Source organism: Zonotrichia albicollis, chromosome 2 (genome assembly GCF_047830755.1).
Source record: "Zonotrichia albicollis isolate bZonAlb1 chromosome 2, bZonAlb1.hap1, whole genome shotgun sequence".
NCBI lineage: Eukaryota > Metazoa > Chordata > Aves > Passeriformes > Passerellidae > Zonotrichia > Zonotrichia albicollis.
This window is the reverse complement of record NC_133820.1, coordinates 56,268,973-56,283,325: the sequence shown is the minus strand read 5'-3', so window position 1 is coordinate 56,283,325 and position 14,353 is coordinate 56,268,973.

Genomic DNA, 14,353 nt, shown 5'->3' with positions numbered 1-14,353 from the left:
GGGGCACCCTGCTCACCCCCAGGCTCTCCTCTGGCAGGGGCATCCTTGGGTCCCACCAGCCAAGGAGGATGGAGCCGTTTGGGAGTGCCACTGGTGCCATATTCCAGCTCAGGATCTACAAGCATTAGAGGAGCCCCAGGTCTCGGAGGACTTTGGAAAGGCACTGAGAGCTCAGGCTGAGAAGCTGAAAAGTTTTCATCCCCAGGCTGAAAAGGAGGAAACCCCCCAGGTTACCCACACCAGGAACTTGTCAAAGCTGGATGGCTGTAAGTCTGTGCTCATGGTAACACGGGAAGCCACTGGGAAAAGAATTATAGTATTGGCAGTATTGGCTTAGTGAAGATTTACCAAAAGAGAGCATTGCCAGGAAAAAGCATAAATTCAGTTTCACAAACAAATTCCTTGCCCAGACAAACAGAACCAAAATCTTTTCTTAATGGCTTTTTGCTGTTGGGCAGAAACAGAAAATCTTTCTGTAAATATTGAGGAGATTCTCTCTCCTCTTGCAGCTGCTCAATTGTCAGAGTAATGAGAAGGAGAAGAGGTTAAGTTTTAGCAGCAGCTAAGGAGCAATCCTCTCAGGAGGATGCTGCAGCTACCTGTCAGAGTATGGGACTGATGCCAGTCATTGGTGATGTCCTGTGTGTTGTGGTGTGTTGCAATGTCCAGTTTTACCTTCTCCCTTCCCCCTCGCCCCTCGCTGAGTGTGCCCTGTCAATCAGGCTAACATACCAGCAAGGCGTCGTGTGATAGGTGTCCCTAGTCCCTTGAGACCCTGCCCCTTCACCTGGTTGGTGGCTCACTTGTCCCCTCCCCTTCCCCTGCCCTGAGCTTAAAATGTTAATGAGACCATGTGGCCTCTATTCTGTTGGAGGAATTGTCCCGGTGCAGACCTCTGCACCCATGAAATAAACATCTGGATATAACCCTCTAGCAGAATCCACTCCTTCCTTCTCTTCACCATCGCCAGAAGCTCTCTCCTGAGGTAAACGGAGTCCTGACAAGCCTGGACTTGCGTCTTCTGCCCTGCTGCACTCTCAGCCAAGGTATCTCTGGGGTAAAACACCACAGTGCTGCCTTTGGCCCAGCAGCGAGGGTCAGAACTGGCCTAGGCACCATCTAACTGGTTATATTGGGATTCATATTCCAATATCTGTGCAAGACAGTTCTGCTCTTTCAGACTCCCTCTCCAACAGTAACTCCTGGAGGCACAACTGGAATTTACCAAAATCAAGAGGGCTACAGCAGAAGCAACCCTGAAATGAAGACAAGCTCAGCTCCTAGGAAGGTAACCAAGCTTGCAGGAGTCAGTGAGCACTTCCTTTGGTAAGGGATGCAGAAGATCACCCTGGGGGGAGCCGGAATTACCTGCTGCAGGTGAGCTGTCTGCAAACTGAGACACTCCTCCAGTGTCAGAGGCACCTGCAGGCTCTCCAGTCTGCTCCAGGGGCTGCTTGCCCCCAGCACAGGAGCAAGGCAGGACGGTACAAAATGGAATGAAGGAATCCCAGCACAGCTGGCCAGGTGCACAGCACCAGGGTGTCCCAGGGAGCAGAGGAAGCGCAGGCTGTGGCCAGGATGCTGCTGGCAGCTGGGCAGAGGCAGCTGCTGCACAGGCAGAGCTCCAGCCACTGCAGACACTGACAGAGCTCTGCAGAGCACAGAGCTCATCCGAAGGCAGGTGGGGAGAAATAAGAACAGGAATCAATTACAGAAAAACAGACAGAGCTCATACCTGCCACAAATGAAAGAAAATTGGAAAACAGTCACAGCCTTCAGTAGTAATAAAAAGAAAATGGTTTGGTCTCTGGATGAGAGGCTGAGAGCAGACCTTGCAGAAGCACACAAGGATGAGGCAGGGCTGCTTGACTTTGCTCTTTGCAGGAGAATGGACCTGCTGTGGGTAAAGCTCACCTGCAATTTTCAATGGAATCCTTTAACCTTGTCATGAAGAACACCTCCCCTCTAGAAAAATCAAATAAAAGCTCCAACATAATAAACTGAAAATAGAGGGAATTCTTTGCCAGAGTCATCCAAAGCACTGGAGAAAATTTGGAAAGATAATTCTTCATGTAGCAAAATGGGAGGGAGAGATATAAAAGATCAGACAGCACAAAATTAGTGTTTGGATCCATCTGATGAGATGCAGATGTCTACACCTGAGCTAATCATCCCAGGTGCTGTGTGTGCTCACTGGTGAGTTTTCATGGCAACACGTTCCTCCTGTCATTCCCTCCTTCCCTCCCTGTGAGCAGTGCAAAGCATATGCATAGAGGAGATTACACATAGGAGTTATGGACAAAAAATGGATGTTTTATTTTATAAGGTAAGAAAAAAGATCATATCACTGTAAGATACCATGAGTGGAAGAGTTTATGTTTCCTGATTCACTTGTACTTCTTTGTGGCACTTTAATAATTCCTTCTGCAGGGTTTCCAGACGAGGCTGCACATGGCATATGCACACACACGTGTCTGTGCTGTTTAAAGGGTGACTGACACTGAATAATTAAAGTGCTGCAGCCTCCCTCCAGACACTTCACTGGCTGATGGATAGGCAGAGGTGTGTGTATGTGACAGAGCACAAAGGGATTACACACACCTAGGTCTTCACTCTTCCTGGTCTCGGCTCCTTGGCAGTCTCCTCAAGTAGTCTATGTCTGTAGCCAACTTTTAATCACTATTAAATCACACCATATGACTTGTGCTTTGGAGCACTTTGTCAACATCAAAAATAAATATTATTGCCCCAAGGAATCCAGCTGGCCTCTAATTAGCTTTCAGAATATATCAATTAAAGTATAATGTGCTGTCCAGTGATGAAAGCCTCTGTCTCACCAGCTTCTGGAAGATCAATACAACTGTATTATATGAAATACCCACCAATTTATTTTCATGGCAAATGAATCAATATGGCAATTTTAATGAGACCAGTCATCAAATAAATATTATCATTCCTGAAGAAGTCCCAAAACCTAACAACATCACTTGTTGTCATGGTTTGAGCCTGGCACAGAGCCAGTGCCCCCCATGAAAATGCTCTCACCCTGGTGTCTGCTGTGAGATGTGACCAGGAATAAGCAAAACAGGCTTTAGCTTAAACATAAAGAACACTTTATTACCTAAACTACAGGGAAATAGGGAAAAACTATAAGGAAAAGAAAAAAAATTGAAGACCTTACAAAAACCACTTTCCTCCTCCCCACTACCTGACTTTCTCAGTCTGATACATTCTCCCAAATCACCAACTGCCCAGCCTTGGCACCACACTTTAGTATACTCAAACTGCAGTTCATGAAGAGGAAAGGAGTCCTTCTTGTTCCATAGGCTTCCCCTGGAAACACACTGAAACCTCGTGTGCTTCCCTGTCACTTCGGCACCGCCCGGAAAAAAAGTCCTTTTGCCGCTTGTGACATCTTCCTTCCATGCCCAGTGCTCTCACCACCGCGCATGGATCAGAGCTGCTTTTAGGGTTGTCTTTCAAGGATGCTGTCGTGGGGTGACAGCCTTTATCCCAATATCGTGTGTTATGTCTGGCAGCTGTGCCTTTTCCCCCACCCCCCCCCCCGGCAGTCTGGCTGTGGCAGGATGGGGAAGAGAGGAGGGGGGGGGGGGGGGTGTGTGACCAGGCACTTTTGGCTTTTGGCTTTTGGCTTTTGCTGCTTGGCTTTGCTAGCTGCTTGCTTGCTTGCTTGCTTGCTTTTTGCTTTTGCGCTGTTTTTTTTTTTTTTTTCCCTTTTTCTTTTGTTCTCTCTCTCTCTTTCTTACCCTCCCCTGAAGATACTGGACCGGCTCCGGATTCTGACCTGCGAGCTCCAGGACACCCGAAGCCTGCTAGAGAAGATTCGGCGCCCTCCACAACACAGTCTGGTCCCTTTTCTTTTCTTGTGTTGGGGAGTGTTCTTTTGTTACTTGTAAATAAATAGGTTTTGTTTTCCACTTTGCTCCTCCGAGAAATTCCTTCCCGAACCCGGTGTTGGGGGAGGGGTGGTTGGAGGTTTGTTTTGTTCTGGGGGGCTCCCTCTTGGAGATTTCCCCTAATTTGTCCTAAACCAGGACAATAAATCTTTGGTGCATTGGCCGGGAAACCGGAGGCCAAAAACAGTGGAAAAAAAACCTATAACAATAATATTTTGGTTTTGGTTGTTTTGTGGGCATATTGGTGATTCATAATGTCATTTGGAGTGGAAGCTTGCCGGTTTTTCTGGTCCCTAGGGGCTTTTGAAGTTTTAATACCTTTGTGGTCCCTAGGGTTATTTCCTTACCCCAAAATAGCTCTGATGTTGTCCCTAATAAGTAGCTTTTGTAAGCGGGGGGCACTAACCAGAATAATCATTGTGCTGGCCTTATGTGTGATGATGTGTCGGATAACAGTGCTGGACTTTATTTCAGGAATGTATGGATTGTTGTCATGGCTGTGTACTCAGTTTGTTTGGGGAGAAGAAGAGGACGGGGCTTTTCAGCCTTTGTCTTCCTTCTTCTCCTACAAATTGTTGACATCTCTATTAGAAAATACTGACTTTCCCCTGAGTTTGAAAGAAACCATCTTTCTGGCATTTAATTTATTAAGCCTTGTCTATACTGTCTGGAGTGTATATAAAATGAAAGCTGAGATTTCTAGAGGGGTTAGAGAGACTCCTGATTCAGGAGTAAAACAAAGCAGGAAAAATCTTGACTGGAGTGGGAAATGGGAGGATATGGGCCAGACTTTAAAGGAATTTTCTGATCCTATAGACTGGGACTTTCCATCTGATCAAATTCAGAATCCAGTCGAGGTGGCAAAGTATTTGAGGGAGAAGTGCCATGGTAATACTAAGGAAGAAAGGATTACTGCAGTGAGCTGGGCCTTGGCGTTTGTTTACCGTACTCTGCTAGATACTGTGGAGCAGCAGATAGCAGAAAGGGAACAGGGAGATAAGTTAGTTACTATCCCAGTGACCCAGGCTGCAGCTAACATCCCAGGCTCCAGGCTAGCAGCTGAATCAGACAATAGGCCCCAAACCATGGCTGTTGCAGCTAATACAAGAGGTGGAAAGTGTAAAGGCAAGACCGATCGGAAGGTGGAGGATGATGATGATGATGCAGAAGAAGGACCCTCACCAAAATCAGAGGCCACATCAAGGGGCACAGAATCTGGAGCCAATATTGACTCCTTTTCTCTGAAGGACCTCAGAGGCCTAAGAAAGGATTACAGCCGACAACCTGACGAATCTATTATTAGTTGGTTAGTCCGCCTTTGGGATGCTGCAGGGGAGGTTACGATTTTGGATGGTACTGAAGTGAGGCATTTGGGATCCCTGTCACATGATCCTGCCATCGATCAAGGTGTGATGAGGGGGGCTAACCCTCACAGCCTCTGGGAACGGGTCCTAAGAAGCGTAGCAGAACGGTACCTGTGTACGGATGATCTCTATATGCAGCAGACACGGTGGAAGACCATAGAACAGGGGATCCAACGCCTGAGAGAGATGGCGGTCGCAGAGCTCGTTTTCTCAGATGACACAACAACTAGGAATCCGGACCTGGTACCATGCACTCCGATAATGTGGAGGAAACTTGTGCGACTTGGGCCACCTGAATACGCTTCCGCCCTAGCAATAATGAAGCGAGATGATACATATGAGACTGTGCTCGATATGGCAAAGAAGCTTCGAGCGTACGCAGATGCTGTGCATGGCCCAACTCATGCCAGAATTGCAGCAGTGGAAACCCGACTGCAGAAACTAGAAGACAAAATAGAGGAGAATCATAAGAAACTCCGGGAAGAGATTAAGGAGGACCTTATTGAAATCTCAGCCGTACAAATTAGAAGCCCTGGTGTCCAACGCCGGCGCTCCTTTGATGGGGAGAGAAGGTACATCCCACGGGCTGAGTTATGGTTTTTCCTGCGTGAGTCTGGAGAAGACATGAGAAGATGGGATGGAAAACCCACCGCTGCTTTGGCACAACGGGTGCGTGATTTGAAGAGAAGAGAAAGTATAACCAAAAAGATAGCAGCTCCGGTCACTCGTAGCCGAGATGTTAAGTATGATGATGACGATGACATGTCCGATCCCCTTGAAGGAAATTCCAAGGCATATGCCCAAGGAAAGAAGGACAATCTGGCTTAGAGGGGCCCTGCCTCCAGCCAGGAAGAGGCACGGGAGAACCGGGTTTTTTGGAAGGTGTGGATCAGATGGCCTGGCACATCAGAGCCACAAGACTATGAAGCATTGGTTGACACTGGATCACAATGTACCTTAATGCCATCGGAACACGTGGGGACAGAACCTGTTTCCATTGCTGGAGTGACGGGGGGATCACAACAGTTGACGTTGTTGGAAGCTGAGGTGAGCTTGACTGGGAAGGAGTGGCAGGAACATCCAATTGTGACTGGTCCAGAGGCTCCGTGTATTTTGGGCATAGACTTTCTCCGGAATGGCTATTACAAAGATCCTAAGGGATTCAGGTGGGCTTTTGGAATAGCCGCAGTTGAGATAGAGGGTATTAAACAATTGAATACCTTGCCTGGACTATCAGAGGACCCATCTGCAGTAGGACTTTTGAAGGTAGAGGAGCAGCGAGTGCCAGTTGCCACCTCAACAGTGCACCGCAGGCAGTACCGGACGAATCGAGATGCTGTGATCCCCATCCACAAGATGATTCGAGAGCTGGAGAGCCAAGGGGTGGTCAGTAAAACCCACTCACCCTTTAACAGCCCTATCTGGCCCGTGCGAAAATCTGACGGAGAGTGGAGATTGACTGTGGACTATCGTGCCTTGAATGAAGTGACTCCACCACTGAGTGCGGCTGTACCGGACATACTGGAACTGCAGTACGAGCTGGAGTCCAAGGCAGCAAAGTGGTACGCGACCATTGATATAGCTAACGCGTTTTTCTCCATCCCTCTGGCAGTAGAATGCAGGCCTCAGTTTGCTTTTACATGGAGGGGAGTGCAGTACACCTGGAACCGATTGCCCCAGGGGTGGAAACACAGTCCTACCATCTGTCATGGACTGATCCAGGCTGCACTAGAAGAGGGTGAGGCTCCAGAACATTTACAATATATTGACGATATCATTGTTTGGGGGAACACGGCAATAGAAGTGTTTGAGAAAGGAGAGAAGATAATTCATATTCTCCTGGACGCCGGATTTGCCATTAAGAAGAGCAAAGTCAAGGGACCTGCCCGAGAAATTCAGTTCTTGGGGGTGAAGTGGCAAGATGGACGGCGTCAGATTCCTGCGGATGTTATTAACAAAATCACTGCTATGTCCCCACCAACTGATAAGAAGGAGACACAGGCTTTCTTAGGTGCTATAGGTTTCTGGAGGATGCACATCCCTGAGTATAGTCAGATTGTGAGACCCCTTTATCTGGTTACCCGCAAGAAGAACGACTTCCATTGGGGCCCTGAGCAGCAGCAAGCTTTTGTCCAGATCAAGCAGGAGATCGCTCATGCTGTAGCCCTTGGTCCAGTCAGGACAGGACCAGATGTGAAGAATGTGCTCTACTCTGCAGCCGGGAGCCATGGTCTGTCCTGGAGCCTTTGGCAAAAGCTACCTGGCGAGACCCGAGGCCAACCATTGGGATTTTGGAGTCGGAGCTACAGGGGGTCTGAAGATAACTATACTCCAACAGAAAAGGAAATCTTGGCTGCCTATGAAGGAGTCCAAGCCGCCTCAGAGGTGATTGGTACAGAGACACAACTCCTTCTCGCACCCCGACTACCGGTGCTGGGATGGATGTTCAGAGGAAAGGTTCCCTCTACCCACCATGCCACCAGTGCTACTTGGAGTAAGTGGATTGCCCTCATTACGCAGCGCGCTCGGATTGGGAAGTTAAATCGCCCTGGGATTCTAGAAATAATTACAAATTGGCCCGAAGGTGAAAGCTTTAGTGTCGCAGATGAGGAGCAAGAGCCAGTAACCCGGGTTGAGGAAGCTCCGCCATACAATCAGTTGCCAGTAGAAGAAACACGTTACGCCCTATTCACTGATGGTTCTTGTCGTGTCATAGGGATGAAACGGAGGTGGAAAGCAGCTGTATGGAGTCCCACTCGACGGGTTGCAGAGGCTACTGAAGGAGAGGGTGAATCCAGTCAATTTGCTGAAATCAAAGCTATTCAACTGGCCCTAGGTATTGCAGAGAGAGAGAGGTGGCCAAGGCTCTATTTGTATACCGATTCTTGGATGGCAGCCAACGCTCTATGGGGATGGCTGAAGAGATGGAAAGAGGCCAACTGGCAGCGCAGAGGAAAACCAATTTGGGCTGCGGAAGAGTGGAAGGATATCGCTACTCGGTTAGAGAAGTTACCTGTGAAGGTTCGCCATGTAGATGCCCATGTCCCCAGAAGTAGAGCTAATGAAGAGCAGCAAAACAACCAGCAAGTACATCAGGCTGCAAAGATAGGGGAGTTGAAGATAGATCTCGACTGGGAGCATAAGGGAGAGTTATTCTTAGCACGATGGGCCCACGATGCCTCAGGCCACCAGGGTAGAGATGCCACCTATAAGTGGGCACGAGACCGAGGGGTGGATCTAACCATGGACAGTATCTCTCAGGTTATTCGTGACTGTGAGACGTGCGCTGCCATTAAGCAGGCCAAGCGACTGAAGCCCCTCTGGTATGGGGGGCGGTGGTCTAAGTACAAATACGGGGAGGCCTGGCAGATTGATTACATCACACTGCCCCAGACACGCCAGGGCAAGCGCTATGTACTAACCATGGTAGAAGCCACCACAGGATGGTTGGAAACCTACCCTGTGTCCCATGCTACAGCCCGTAACACTATCTTGGGCCTTGAGAAGCAGGTCCTTTGGAGGCACGGTACTCCTGAAAGAATTGAGTCGGATAATGGAACTCATTTTAAAAACAATCTTATTAATACTTGGGCTAGGGAACATGGCATCGAGTGGGTATACCATATCCCCTATCATGCACCAGCTGCAGGGAAGGTGGAAAGGTACAATGGATTGTTAAAAACCACCTTAAAGGCATTGGGAGGGGGGTCTTTAAAAAACTGGGAGCAGCATTTGGCAAAGGCTACCTGGTTAGTTAACACTCGAGGTTCCACCAACCGAGCGGGTCCTGCTCAGTCTGAGCTCCTTAATATAGTAGATGGGGATAAAGCCCCAGTGGCCCATGTCAGAGGTTTGTTGGGAAAGACAGTATGGATCAACCCTGCCTCGAGTACAGACAAACCCATCCGTGGGATTGTCTTTGCTCAAGGACCAGGTAATACATGGTGGATAATGCAGAAAGATGGAACAACACGGTGTGTACCTCAGGGAGACCTGATTGTGGGATGAGACTCATATATGACTGTCATTGTTTGTTGAATGTGAGACAGAAGGAAACTGTAAGTGTCAAAGGTTTGAGCAAGTAAGATGAGAGGAATGCGTAAGTGTCAAAAGGTGTGAGTAAGTGAAATGAATGTTTTTTATTGTATGTTCACGATATGGGATAAGGGGTGGAGTGTCGTGGGGTGACAGCCTTTATCCCAATATCGTGTGTTATGTCTGGCAGCTGTGCCTTTTCCCCCACCCCACCCCCCCCCGGCAGTCTGGCTGTGGCAGGATGGGGAAGAGAGGAGGGGGGGGGGGGGGGTGTGTGACCAGGCACTTTTGGCTTTTGGCTTTTGGCTTTTGCTGCTTGGCTTTGCTAGCTGCTTGCTTGCTTGCTTGCTTGCTTTTTGCTTTTGCGCTGTTTTTTTTTTTTTTTTCCCTTTTTCTTTTGTTCTCTCTCTCTCTTTCTTACCCTCCCCTGAAGATACTGGACCGGCTCCGGATTCTGACCTGCGAGCTCCAGGACACCCGAAGCCTGCTAGAGAAGATTCGGCGCCCTCCACAACACAGTCTGGTCCCTTTTCTTTTCTTGTGTTGGGGAGTGTTCTTTTGTTACTTGTAAATAAATAGGTTTTGGTTTCCACTTTGCTCCTCCGAGAAATTCCTTCCCGAACCCGGTGTTGGGGGAGGGGTGGTTGGAGGTTTGTTTTGTTCTGGGGGGCTCCCTCTTGGAGATTTCCCCTAATTTGTCCTAAACCAGGACAGATGCCTTGTCTCACTCCAAAAAGGCACAGTCTCTGCTTTGGGACATCTGTCCCCCCCATATTTTTCCAACCCCCTGGGGCCGGGGGGTCCTCACAATGAACCCTCCTGGTTCTGAGCCACTGCTTCCCCCTAAGTGCAGTCTCTGTGTCACAGGAACAACTGAGTCCATGGCCACAAGAAAAGTCCAGCCAAAAGGCCACTCCAAATCATCTCTCCCCATTCAATCATCTCCACGTTCTTCGGGCCAGGTCCTTGTCTCATCTCATCTCTTATCTCCCTTCTTATTCAGCTTCGAGGAGGATTAGCATTTTTGCAAGGCCCCAATCATGAAAGAAAGGGGTTAAAACTTTCAGTCTCTGTCCCGGAGCTGCGGCACTCCCACACACGCTGCCCACACGCTGCCGCTCCGGCCGGGCACTCTTCCCCCCCCCTTCTCCTCCTGGGCTGGTTGCTATCACATTCGGTGTCGCCGGCTCTCTCTCTCCCCCTCCTGGGGGGGGGGGGGGGGGAAAGGCTGCCCGAGGGCTGACTCCCTGGGGTCTTCCACCCTTCCATCCTTGAAGGCCTCCTCACCTCCCATTTCTGTCCAGGCCCAGGGCCTACCACGTGGCTGCCCCTCCCCCGCCCAGCAGCAGCGGCTGGACGGGGGGGGGAGATCTGACCTCTTTGCCGCGACGTCCCAAGAGAGCCTCCCAGGGCCAGAGCCCTGCTTTTAACCCCTGTGTATTCTCGGAGGTGTGTCCAAACCCCACTGGCTACACCAGGTGTCAGTATGAAACTCAGAACATCCATTGGTTTGACCACAGCATCCCAGAATTCCCACTTCTTCCTGGTCAAACCACCACACTTGTATACATTCAAGCAATATTTTTCTTTCTGGTACTTAGTATTGAAGGAAAAAATACACTTGTCATAGCAGCAGCAAAAGCACTAATGTTGATAATCACTGTCCTGAGATGCAATCTATGCAATACATGGCAAAGCTATTTTTTCTGAGAAACTCTCTTCCAGTGCTACTTTGATGCTGAAGATATCTGTTTGTAATATTGGGGAAAAAAGGAAAATGATAAAAGTCTGCATCTGCCCAAAATCCCTTTGCATCTGCCCCACTTCCCTCCAGGAGTAACCATACTTCTGATAAGAGACTGACTATTAAAGTTCACTTCTTTAGAATTCCATGTACTTCATGGCCATCTGAGTAGCATCTGAAACTCCTTGAAGCCAGGTTTGTAGCATTTGCACTTTGTTTTGAGGCTCACCTGGGTCTGTTCCAGATGTCTGTTCCTGTCAGAGCAGGCATGAGCTCAGCACAGAAGAGCCTTGTTCTCAGTGACACTGTCCAGGATGTGCAATTAGGGATCAGCCAGGAGGTTGTTTCCCCATAAAAATATCTCACAGAAATGTTTCTACCACTAAAGGAAAATCCTGGAAAAATCTCTCATCAGCCCCAAAAATGGATCACGAGTCAGCTCAGCTAAACTGAGTCAAAACACTGCAGCAGCAAGTTGGCTGTGTCAGGGCCTGTTATCACCTGCTATGAAGTACTTGTCAAACCAAAAGAAAAGCTGAGACAACAGCAGATTTCTCATTTTTCTGGTAAGAACACATTTGCATTACTGCTAGCAATGAAGGATCATTAGTGTGAAGTGTTTGGATACATGCTGAGAAACAGCAGCAAGTGCACAGGCAGGGCAGTAACATCACAGATCACAGGAGGCAGAGGGCTCCAGTGTGCAAATCCCAGCATCCACTACAGGGCATCCCCTTCCCATCTCTCCTTGCTCCCTGGTCATCTGTTCTCCTGCCAATCTGTTTTGATTTCAGTCCCTTCATCTCCTGCATGGAAGGCTCCAGGTTTTTCCTAATGTTTCACATTAATATATTGAGCTGGAAAACCCATGTCTGGTCTAAACTGACACAGCTCCATTTGGGGTGATGATGGTAGACACCAGCTACACTTCTGGATGGAGAAGAAAAAACACAGAAGTCTCCTGGCCCAGGCAAATGGGGTTTATTCCTTTGTCAATCTTTTCAAATGCCCTTCTTTGCAGCCTATTCCTCAGAGGTTGGAAATACCCCTCTGGGACATGGCCATTAGTGCCACCTGCCCTACAACTTTCCTCCAGGTGGAGAATGAGACCAGAAACAGCCTGACTGGATTCATGTCTCCTGTTTGGCAGAGCTATCTTATGTTCAATAGATAAAAATTAAGACCAGAAGCAGAATGGGGATTAGGATGAGTTTTTCACTTCTGAGCTCAGTTTTTTCAAAGGCAAAATCAATCCCTTGTCTCATTCCAAGAGCTTCTGCATCCTTGTCTTGTCAGGCACCAGCTTCAATGATAAACCTCCTGTTTGCTCCAAGAGAGAAAGAAAAATTAACTTGGAGTGAGCTCAGGGTCTACAATCAACTCTAATGTAGCCTGCTGCTCCCTACAGTAGCTTCAGAGCAAGGTCCTGCTATGAATATTTTCAGACCATGAGCTAATCTGCTTCAAAAACAAAGAAACTTTCTGTTTTCTCTCCTGAATATAAGGCACCTTTGAATAGCTTCTCATTTTTAACATTACAATGAGTTATAACCCCTTTGTGACTCCCTGTAATTACTTTTGCGCTTGAATTGCATATGTATCAAGTGTAAGTTCCTGGAAGAGTAACAAATACAGAAACTGCTCCTGAACAAAGGGTACAAGCAGGTAAATTTAACCAGTCAACTTCACAATTGCTTTTCCAAGGTACAGTCAACATATGCCAGAAAACAGCCAAGTACCTTTGCCTCATTTAAAAACCATTTTTCCACCAAATTCAGAAAATTACTTTGATGGGTCACCAGTAAGTGATGAGAAAGGAATCAATGGTGTCCCTAATGCTTTACAGGTTATTTTGGTCACTGGCCATATAGTGCTGAATTCTTGCAAGGCATTGAGACACTTCAAATCATTTCAGCACACAGCTTGACCTGAGAACACCCACCTCCTAATTTGTTTTACACAGCAAATGGTTTCCTTCCCAATAGCCTTCAAACAGCCTATCACAACCTGCCTGCTGCTGCTGCTCAGATCAATATATTAAACTGAGAAGTGTTATTTAAGCAGAATTTGGTTTATAAAAATAAAATTCTTGTAATGAAAGCTGAAATCCTGCTCCCTCCTCCATCTGGGCCTTCCCACCATTGCTGATACAACTGAACCCCTGCCAAGAAAACAAAATCAGTTCCCCAAAGCTGCCCCCTAGACAGCCTCACTGGCTGCTTTTTCACTAACATTTCACTAAAATGTTTTGGCTAAATATAGATCCTTGAAGGCAGCTCAAACCAGTAAGTGCTGCTCCTCGTGAGCACAGGTGACAGGTCACAAGCTGGGAGATCATTTCTATGGAGCTGGGGTCAAAAGTGAGGTCTTTTTTTCAGCAACATCAGCCCTGAGGCCACCTCTGCTCTTAACAAATCAGCAGGAATTTTATCACTGACCTTGAGGCACAGAAAGTACAGAGCATTTCAGAGGTGACCCAGTCCCTTTCAGATGCTCCAAGCTGTAGTTGAAGCACTATTTAAATACACAGAAAGTTCCCCCTCCATCCTGCAGGTTCAAACAAGGCCAGTAGGCTGATGCCAGCACTTCTCCAGGTATGATGTGCCCAAGAGGGAATTACCAGCAGACTCTCCCAAGGCAACACACTTGATGTCTTCTTTTGGAACAAAAGCCAAAGGCACCTGCAGGTTGTGCACCTAAAAGACCACAGCACAAAGACCCATGGTCTCTTCCCAGCTCTGTTGCTAGCTCAGCATTCACTTGGGGACAACAGCCCTCCCCATACCATCCTTAAAACCCTCAGCAGAGAAACAGAGTGCACTGTCCTTAGCCACAGCTGAATCCCAGATTGGCAAATAGCAGCTGAAACACCTATTTTTAATTGAAATGATTTGGCAATTCAAACACATTTCGTTAAGTAAAAACTTTCTCTTCTTTCTCCAAGTGAGTGGCTGCTCATTTCCACTCTCTGTAATCTTTCTAACACGGTGCATAATATCAGCCTCTTAAGGATGCAGGCCATTTTCTTGAGGCATGTCCAGAAGTCTCAGCATCCCTGTAGGGCACCACTTGTCCGAGAGCACTGTTGCACCAGAGATACACTGTGGGGTTGCAAAATAAAACCAGGATGTTCTCTCAACAGTTCTTACAGTGGACCAGTGCGCAGACATCTTTTCACTAAAAATCCTTTCTTAGGATTTTTTCCCTTCTGAGAAGCTGAGACCTCAGAAACAAAGTGTAAACAATGGTTATCTGCTGCTGTGGAATGCAACAGGTGGATCCATGATTGGTCT